Here is an 11,307-nt window from a genome sequence, read left to right as displayed (position 1 = left end):
CAAAAAACGTTATTGTTACTACTCTGCCTCTATGGAAATGATTATTAAATTACTTCAACATTTTACCTGTCTCTATATAGCCTAAAGTCTAATTAGTTTAAAATACAATGTATAGCTTAAAGGGACGTGAAAACCAAAAAAAATATTTTATGTTTCAGATAGATGATACAATTTTAAACAACTTTCTAATGTAATTCTATTTTATAATTTGTTTCATTCTCTTGGTGTTATTTATTAAAGGAGCAGCAATGCACTAATGGTTTCTAACTGAACACATGGGTGAGCGAATCACAATCAATATATATATGCAGCCACCAATCAACAGCTAGAACCTAGGTTCTCTACTGCTCCTCATCTTGCCTAGATAATCAGTTTAGCAAAGGATAACAAGAGAAGAAAGCAAATTAAATAATATAAGTAAATTGGAAAGTTGTTTAAAACTGTATTCTCTATCTGAATCATGGAAGAAACATTTTGGGTTTCATGTCCCTTTAAATGGATAGTAAAGTAATACATAAACTTAAATGGATTGGATAGAACATGATATTTTTTTATTTTTCTTAATATTTATTTATTCTATAACAGAGTGAAAGATATACAAAGTTCATAATAAACACATTTTCAACAATTTCACTTTGTTATTGTTTTTCCTTTTTTCAATAAAAATAAGTATATATTTAAAGTTTTTGAATTATGTAATTGTTCTTACAACACTCCAAAAACAAATACACTAGAGATATTATACTTCTTAAAGGACCAGTCAACACAGTAGATTTGCATAATCAACAAATGCAAGATAACAAGACAATGCAATAGTACTTAGTCTGAACTTCAAATGAGTAGATTTTTTTTCTGACAATTTTAAAATGTATGTCTTTTTTCCACTCCCCCTGTACCTTGTGACAGCCATCAGCCATTCACAAATGCATACACGTACCATGTGACAGCCATCAGTCATTCACAAACGCATACACACTTATTCTTGCACATGCTCAGTAGGAGCTGGTGACTCAAAAAGTTTAAATATAAAAAGACTGTGCACATTTTGTTAATGGAAGTAAATTGGCACAGTCTTATCTATATGAAATACGTGAACTAACACCCTCTAGTGGTGAAAAACTGTTAAATGCCTTCTTAAAAGAGGTGGCCTTCAAGGTCTAAGAAATTAGCATATGAACCTCCTAGGTTAAGCTTTCAACTAAGAATACCAAGAGAACAAAACAAAATTGGTTATAAAAAAAATTGGAAAATTGTTTAAAATTACATGCCCTATCTGAATCATGAAAGTTTATTTTGGCCTAGACTGTCCCTTTAATATATCCAACTTTCTGGGAGAATTTCAGATTGTACTAAATAACGAAATGCATTCAGCTTTTTGAGTGGCTTTATTAGTTGTAATTGTTCCTCTATAGAATACGTTTTAATTCGTCCTAACCATTTTCCAAAATAGGTATTTAGTGATTTCTCAATATTGGGAGAGACCAAATTCTGTTCCATAATTATAAGATCTCTTATTTCTTTTAAGAGTGTAGGGAGGGAAGAAGCCTGTTTAGCTTTCCAGTTTGCTAATATAAGATTTCTTCCTAATAATATCACTGAATTTATCAGCTTATAACTTGTATGACTCTCTAGTGTACATAGAAAAAAAACATTTTTAGAGTCAGAATAAAAGTCTCCATCTAGATCCTTATTTAGCCAGAAATTAGTTTTATTCCAAAATTGTCTGATCTTCGGGCATGCCTAGAAACAAATGATAAGGTCTGCATTAGCTTTATTGCATCTGCAACAATCTGAAGAGGTATTAACAGTCCATTTGCCCATTTGTGCTGGTTTTATGTAGACTCTTTTTATAATTTTACAATGAGATTCTCTCCAGGATTCTATAATAGTGGATCTGTTTGCCATTTCAAAACTTTTTTTAATCTCATCTAACATTATGGCTGTAAAATCCTTACCCCATTTGGTGTGTAGTCAGTTCATATGTGATATGCCAGCGTTATTGATCAGGATATTATATAGAAAAGATATGGTGTAAAGCCCCTGATTATAGAGATTAATTGCTGGAGCTAGGTTACCTAAGCCCCAATTTGATTCACGATTTTACCTTTATTTCTCCACTCTTCAAACACAGGGGGGGAGATTCCCAGGGGAAATTCAGGATTACCCACTATCGGGAGATATTTAGATAATTTATGTTCATTTCCTTCGTGTATCTCTGCCAGGCTAGAAGTGAGCTTTTGTATATATCCATCTTAACAAATACTTAGGAATTTTAGCATTCATACAATGTATAATGGATTTTAAAGAAAATGGTGTCACTATTTTAGATTCTAGATGTAGGTTTGTAACATAGTCTTTATCAGTTATCCAGTCTAGAACCACTTTTGCTAGAGTAGCTACGTTCTCCTGCATGTTTATGTAAACTTAATTTTATGGATGATATTCAATTGTTTTTATTTTGCCATATGAACCTGGCTGTGGTGCTATTAAATTTTAAAATATCTTTGGTGGTAATAATACAAGGTAAATTCTGTAGTAGGTATAGCACCTTAGGAAATAATATGGTTTTGATTAAAGATATTCGGGCAGACAGATAGATTGGCAATTGAGACCATCTTTTAAGGTCTTCATCCATTTTGGCAAATAAAGGTACAAAATTCAGCTTATACCACCTATCTGGGTCTTTGTTTATTTTAATTCCTAAGTAATTAATGGTATCTACTATTTTTAATGGGACATGATAATTACTTGTAGTTGGGGGTCTGACTCATACTTTTACTTTTTTTAAGAATTAACGTAATTTTAGAAGCTGTAAAGTAAGTCAAATTCATTTTATTTTCAATTAAATATTGATTATACATTTAAATAAAGTAGGGGCAATCTCATCCTTTAAAGGGCCATAATACCCAAATGTTTAAACACTTGAAAGTGATGCAGCATAGCTGTAAAAAGCTGATTAGAAAATATCACCTGAACATCTCTATGTAAAAAAGAAAGATATTTTACCTCAAAAGTTCCTCAGTAGCCACCTCCCATTGTAAAGGATTTCTAAGCAGCATTTTAGTGTGTTTGTCCTGGGACATCTGAAGGGACTAGCATCGTGCACTCTCATATTATTTCACCAATCAGGTAAAGGAAGCTTACTATGAAATCTCATGAGAGTTAAGTCAAATCTCATGAGATCACAGTAAGAGTTCATGACCTCAGCACTGCTGATGCTGATTGGCTGCTGTTCATTTCTTCATTTTTTTTTTATTTTTTTACCTGCAGCTGGGAGCAGCTGAGTATAACTTTTTACACAGAACTTACTCTGCTGAGCTGAGGAGATTGTGAGGTAAAATATCTTCCTTTTTTACATAGAGATGCTCAGGTGATATTTTCCTGTCAGCTTTTTACAGTTATACTGCATCAGTTTCAAGTGATTTAGCATATGAGTATTATGTCCCTTTAAACATTTATAAAATTCTGAAGGAATAAATACAGGACCGGGTGATTTGCTTCCCTTAGCCGATTTAATATGGGCTAATATGTCATCTAATGAAATAGGTTCATTTAGTTCTGAAAGTTCTTCAGGTTTAAGTTTAGGTGTATTACAGGTATGCCAAAATGTATCTTTGTTTTGTCGATTTATCTCCCGTTTTGCATAGATTTGTTGATAGTACTTGAGGAATGCCTCTTTTATCGATTTTTGGTCATAGATTTTATGGCCGTTTTTTTACAGGGATAGAGTTATGCTTTGTATTATTTTTAATTAATATAGATAGATATTTAGCTGACCTACCGTAGTGACTCCTGAATATAATGTTTTGTTTTTTTATCTTCTTGTATATCTCTTTGTTTTAAGAAAATTTATCTCTCTGGTCTGCTCATTAGGTATTTCTCCCAGGTAGCTTTCATTAGGGATGCAATATATTTTTCATAGGTATTTTTAACTTGTTTTGCCAATTGGGTGTCCCTTAATTTATGCTTTTTTTCCTTTTACAAAGATAGGCTAATATTTCACCTCTAATGAATGCCTTAAAAGTCTCCCAAAATAGTTCTGGTTTAGCTATAGATTCTATAATTTTATAAGAAAACACTTTCCATTTTTCTTTGAGCCAATTATTGAAGTAGAGATTATCTGCTAGATATCTAGGGAAGAAAAAACTGGAAAAATTAGAAGAAATGGGTAGATAACTTAGTATTTGTAAGGAAATAACTGCGTGATCTGAAATACGGATTTCTTTAATACCTGTTTTTATAGTATTTCCCATTAAGTTTTCAGAAATTAAAAATAAATCTATCTGATAAAAAATTCTATGTGTCTTTGACTTGCATGTATAAGTTCTAATGTCAGGGTTTTGAAGACGCCAGATATCTTGCAGCTTTAAATCTTGTGAAAAGAGTTTAAGATTTGTGTTCCTTCTAGATTGAGTAGGTTTTTGGGTTGTTGAAAATCTGTTCAGACTTGAACTTGGAGTCATAATAAAATCTCCCGCCATTATAATCTTTTTCCGTTAAATTTCATTAAATTTGTTCTTAATTTCTCCCAAAATTGTATATCCAATGTGTTAGGACCATATACATTACAAAGCACCGGTTTTAATCCCTGGATATCGACCTCTAAGATTATATATCTAGCATGCGGATGTTTTGAGTTTAATAATTTTTCAAGTGTTTCTCCTGTATGAAAGCTATCTGTGGTTTGAATTTATTTAAAGGGACACTGAACCCAATTTTTTTTTCCGTGATTCGTGACATTATGTATTTAATCTTTTTTTCATTGATTTATTTATCTTGTGACTATTTGGGTTTGTGTAATCTATTTACAAGCTTCCTAATTACTAAACTCTGTTACATTAAGTTATTCTCATTGTTTTTCCAATTGTTTAAAGAGATACTGAACCAAAAATATTTCTTTCATGATTCAGATAGAGCATGCAATTTTAAGCAACTTTATAATTTACTCCTATTATCAATTTTTCTTCCTTCTCTTTCTATCTTTATTTGAAAAAGAAGGCATCTAAGCTTTTTTTGGTTCAGGACTGTGGACAGCACTTTTTTATTGGTTGATAAATTTATCCACCAATCAGCAAGAACAACCCAGGTTGTTCACCAAAAATGGGCCGGCATCTAAACTTACATTCTTGCATTTCAAATAAAGATACCAAGAGAATGAAGAAAATTTGATAATAGGAGTAAATTAGAAATTTGCTTAAAATTGTATGCTCTATCTGAATCACTAATGAAAAAATTGGGTTCAGTGTCCCTTTAAATGTTTTAATATCCTCTTTTATCGGTGAGGTAATTTCCCCCACATTCCAAGATAAAATATTCAATTTTTTAATCCCTATCATGTCTAAGGAATAATAAAAAATAGAATAATCATCTTACTTATTTCTATATCAGACAGCCTATAATTTCTATAGAGAGGGAGGAGAAGAAAAAAAAAAAAAGGGTAAGGAAAAAGACAAAATTAAAAACAAGAACATATTTCTGAGCAATGGCATTTCATGTTTTAGCGAGATTCCTTAACCTGGTTTCTTTACCTCTTCTCGTATTATTTGCAATTTTCACTATCCCATCCACTGAGAGAAGGATTTTAGCTGGGTAAAGTAATTTAGCATTGTAATTTGCATTGAGTAAATGAGTGCAGAAGGGAGCCATTTCCTTCCTTTTGGTGGCCGTTTCTATTGAATAATCTTGGAAGAGTAAAATCTCATGTTGGTCAATTCTGCACTCGTTCATCTTGCAATAATTCCTAAAAATATGGACTTTATCTTGAAAATTCAAGTATTTGATTATTAGGGGGTGACCCTTACTAGCACCCTCTGTATCTTTCCTAGGTGGGCCCATATGATGGGCTCTTTCTACTGCCATAGGTGGATGGTCCCCCAAACCTAGGATTTGAGGTAGTTGCACTGAGGCAAAGGACATGAGATCATTAAACTTTGCTACTTTTGGTAGCCCGATTACTTTTAAACTATTATGTCTTGACCTATCTTCAAGGTCCTCTGTCCTTGCACTCAGTGCCACCTCCTGCTTTTCCAATATTGTATTGCTACTCATGGTATTTACTTGGTCCTCTAAGTTAGAAATTTGTGTTTCTGCCTCTGTCAGTCTCAAAGAGAATATTCTGATTTCGGTGGTTAAAATAGAAATTTCCTTCCTAATCCCATCTAATTGGGGCGTCATCAAGTCATCAATTTGTTGAAGTAAAAGTTGGTTGTCAGGCATGTTGGTGTATGAGTCATCAACTCTTGCTACGTTTGTATCTGAAATTCTACTGTAATTAGTTTTCTTATCTCTGGATTTCGGGGCCATTACTGGTGCTTTAAGTGTGGAAAGTGTAAGAAATGTGTCCATTTAAGGACACCGTAAAAGAGGAATAATTTGGTGATATTTTATTTTCCGTTCAATACAACTCTATAATAAGGTGTCTGTGCAATGGTTACAACATGTGTCTTTTTTTATAATTATAAGTGCAGTTACCCTTATCACATGTATCTTTACAAAAACATTTAAGTATATATTTTCCAAGTATTTATGTCAATATGCACTTAATAACAGCTTAATTTTTACTTGTTAAAAGCAATCTTTCTCAATTATATTTTCCTACTCTAGGGTAGACATAAATAACAACAAGTGGTGTTTCTGTAGGGCCTATGATAAGCAGGTATTTGCATTTATAGTCCCATCCAGGATGATATATGGTGCTTTTTTTAGCGTGTTTATGATACAGTTATAATTTCCCTTATATAGAACATGCAGAGTCTATTTTCCCATGAAAAAGTTTTATTTTAAACATGAGTAGCGGCCAGGGATGTTTTCTGTAGGGCATATATTATATAAGCGTTTACTTTTAAAGTCTCAAGCAAAACGATATATATTGTCTTCTTTTCATGCATTTATCATAGGCCTACACTTGTGGTTTCCCTGCTATAAAACATACATGAACTGTTTTCTCAGGAGACATTTTAGTTTAACCCTAGTACTTGCGTTTTATAGCAGACTTGTAGCCTGGTGCGTCCCAGCTTGTGGGTACAATGGACTAGAAGACGTTTTCACCGCTTTATAGGTGCAGCTCTGGAAAGTCCTCTCCACTGTACTCTGGATTTCGGGTATTGAAGAAGCTGAGGGACTATGTGTTCAGGATCGAAAGGTTTCTCCTCCAGCACCCGTGTTTCCTCTGGGGCCGCAGTCAACCTCTTCCGGGTCTCCAGCACATCAGACCACCTCCGTGGAAATAATCCGCAGATGAATAGTCAGGCTCTCTCTTCTACCCAGCATCCAGGGTCAGAGCAGAATCCCATCAAATTTAGTTGTTCAGGAGTGCCCAGGCAAGTGGGCAGTTTATCCGGGGTTGTGGTTCAGAATCCGGTATTCACTTGTGTGATCAGCACACGATGTTCCAGGCCGTAAAAACTGTTGCGGCAATGGAATCCTCCGCTTGTGGGTGGTTTGAAAAAGCGCGCTCTTCATGAGCAGCTCACCAGCTCCAAACACAGCTGGCTCCTCCCACCAGAACCCCACACTCATAGACACAAAGCTAATGCAATACTTTCAGAACATGATATTTTAAACAACTTTGCAAATAAATGTGATATAAAAGGATATTGTGTTGGCGACCCTCACTCCCTCAAAAATGAACGTTGAGACTTACGCAACTGGTGACGTCATTGTGATGGGCGGTCTTGTACATGTAAGGGCTTTGGCTACTATATGGATACATTGTTTCAGTGTGGCTTTACCTGACAGCCTAGAGATCAGGTCTGCAATTCTAGTGGGGCTTATGATTAGCTCCCGGAAATTGAGAGTAAAACTCTAACATTTTCAGCGCTTATATTGATGTTATGCAATATCACACTATTTCGATGTTTTCTTTTTTCTAATATACCAGAGATCACACAGAGTAGCTGAGCCTGACTGCATTTTTGCCTAAGCTGATGATAGGTCAGGTTTATGTGAGTAATCATTTGGCACTTTATACACTAAGATAAAGTTTATGTAAACATTATTACACTATGTGTGTGTTTTTCTCTCTTTCATTTTTGAGGGACTGCGGATCCATTTATCTGCATTATTATTTTTGTTTGTGATTGAATTTATTTGTATTTATTTTAAACAACTTTCTAATGTATTCCTATAATCAATTGTGCTTAGTTCTCTTGGTATCGGTTGTTAAAGAGCAATCCTAGTTGAACCCAGGAGCGTGCATGTGTCTTTAGCCATCAGGCAGCAGGGTTTGCAACATTGTTTATATCAAAGTTATACATAGTAACAAACACTGCTGCCATAGTGCTAAAGAAACGTGCATGTTCCTGAGCTCCTGTCAGCCTACCTAGGCTCACTCTTTAAGAAAGGATTCCAAGAAAGCAAAGCAAATCTGATACTAGAACTAAATTGGAATTTATGAAATATTAATTTTGACTTCACCGTTACCTTAAACCACTTTCCCACGGAAGTATTGCTACGTGTTCTATACTGGAGTATACTGTTCTTGTACAGGCTGAGCTCACTGATTTAATTGAGCACAATTAGAGATGTAGGAATACTATACTGTGAGTCTCAAATGTTCACCATACAATGATACATATGTTAATATACACGCGTCCTGTGCAAGTTTTCCCTAAGCTAGTATCCTAGATGAAGATAGTTTATCAAAATAATGTTACATATATATATATATATATATATTTGAAAACGCAATAGAACATACATTTGAAGACCATATTCTTAACTAATAACAGTGTATTGTATGGAAGCAGTAATATGTTTTTCATTAATCATAAAGTGCCACCAAATTATATAAAGCTGTAGAATACTGCTTATGTGAAATCATCAGCCCATAATTACAATAAATGTTTATACTTATCTTAAAACAACAATTTATGAAATATAAAAGCACCCCTGGGAGTTAGAAGCACCTTTTCTTGACTGACAATAGCACCAAAGAAGATTGCTAAATGTTTTATGTTCTAAAATAATAGATAATTATGTAGCTAAGTGTTAATAACACCCAGGCCCAAACTGAGGATACGGCATATACGGCATACAGCGAACCTGTAAGGCCGGGGCCAATTGTTGGATGGGGGCCCATTGCCTTACCCCCGCCAAGTTGTCAGAATTATTATTTGGGAATGATGCAGTGACAACCCTTTGAGTAACTACGACCACACAGGCAGATGAGCAATAAGCGTTATTCCTAATTTAAATGTAAACTGCAATAGGTTCCTTTTTTTATTATTATATTTACTTTTTACTATTTAATTACAACCAATTTACAAAATACAGTGACATAAGGATGTTACCCATTTCATGTTTTGGTAAATCGTAGAAGTTCATTATATTTGTCAGCTTTGGGTTTATATAACAAATGGGTGTGAGTGGGCTGCTCATCCTTAAAATGCCTGGGTGCCTATTTTTGGTCCCAGTACAGCCCTGATAATACCAGCTCCCATCACCCATCTTTTCTATTTATTTTTTGTATAATTACTTTCTAATTTATATTTAACTAATTGGTTTTATAATTAAATGTGGGCAATACCAAAAAGAAAGCGCAAACTCTGATACAAAAATGCAATAGGACCATGATATCCTAACTCCATTGTTTTTTTGTTTGTTTTTTTAAATGTTGTAATCATCTGTTATTTTAATTAAAATACTGCAGCTATTATTTCAATTGATTCTTCTTGAAAATTCACATTAAATTGAACTACTGTAAAGACCACTCCCTATAGTTTTCTCCCAAATCACTTTTCTAGTAGAGACATTGCATGTAAAAGGAAACAGTGTGCTATTTGAGCTAGCTGAATGCACTTTCAAGACCTAAACAACAAATATATTATTTCTGTATTTATTTATGTTTTGCATTTTTACACAACTCTTTCACAATAATACGTTTACGGCTGTTGCTTTAGTAAAAATACAGTACTCATTTATTATGCTCATAAAAAAATGTTGCTAAACATTGTTTTAGAATACGACAGTGAGTTTAAAACATCAAATGCCTTAAAATACATGACTGGTGTTAGATCAGTGGTCATTTTACTATAAGATCACTTTTAATGTGCTACAATATAATATGTATTACTGGCCAAGCTCACAAAGTAATCATGCTTTACACAAGTGCCCCTGGCGAATGTAGAGATAGTAAACAATCCCCCTCTCCACTCATCCTAAATAAAACTCTTCATTGTCTCAGAAAAGCCTCTCAAACAAGGGAACTCTGTATGACCTCTCCCCCAGCACTAGATCTTGGGAGAGCAAAACTGTGTAGGTCAGATGGTGAAATAGGTCTGATATGCATAAGGCAGGCAATGTGATATCATGCTAAATATCACTAGAATAACATGTAACAGCAATCTTTAGTCCAGCATCAATACAAATCCTTTTAGGGACATCAGTTTCATTAATTAGTATTTGCTGCCGGAGGGTTTGAGTGGGACTAAAACAATTCTCTCTTTGCAAATGAATGGGCCAGAATAACCTTTCTTGATGAAAGTCTTCTGAAATACAAATGCTACATCACTGTTTTATTTTTTCCTTTTTAAAGTATGTTGTTAAAATAAAAGATTGGTGATGGTAATCTTCACTGACTAAAAAGAAAAATATGTGTGAATAAATTCTGATATATTCATCTATTTGAGTCCATTGTATTGTGGAATAAATGATAACTTTACAAATAGACTACAGCAATAAATATGTGTGTGGTTTTATACTCTCACTGTTGGTCAGTATGTCAGCTTTTAGGAATGTGCCCATCCTTGTTACTGTGTGATAAACAGAGGTCTTGTAACAGACAGCATTGAGGGAGAGTTCTGGCAGAAGAGCATTTTGTTCTAAGTAAAACAGTGCATCTTGCGGATCCATTTGAGTGAAAAAGCAGTGAGAGTAATCTCTGCAAGGGGATGGGTGCATTTGATAGTGGGTGTAATAAAAAGAAAAGGTGAAGTATAAGTGCTACATTGAGCCCAGATGAACAGTCAAGTGTAAAAGTTAAAAGCAAGGCAACGCTTCCCCTGGTGAAGCACCTGTTGCTCCTGGCAATGAACCCATTTATTGATTCGCATTTGCTCTACACAGTACAGCTGCTGTGAAATGCTGGAAGCACTGGAAATCAGTGCCAGAGACTCTACACTATTATATGCTGGTTTAGCATACTCACAAAGCAATATTCTTTTATTTTACTTTACGGCGGCAAACACAGCTTGGAGTTGTAAATGAATTACTTGAGACGAACAAAATCATTTTTTCCGTAGATGCCTTGTGTATTCCTCCAATCATTCACGACATGCCCCCAACTACACTTCAAGCACAGACACGAAG

Source organism: Bombina bombina, chromosome 3, assembly GCF_027579735.1.
Source record: "Bombina bombina isolate aBomBom1 chromosome 3, aBomBom1.pri, whole genome shotgun sequence".
NCBI lineage: Eukaryota > Metazoa > Chordata > Amphibia > Anura > Bombinatoridae > Bombina > Bombina bombina.
This window is presented reverse-complemented; position numbering follows the sequence as displayed.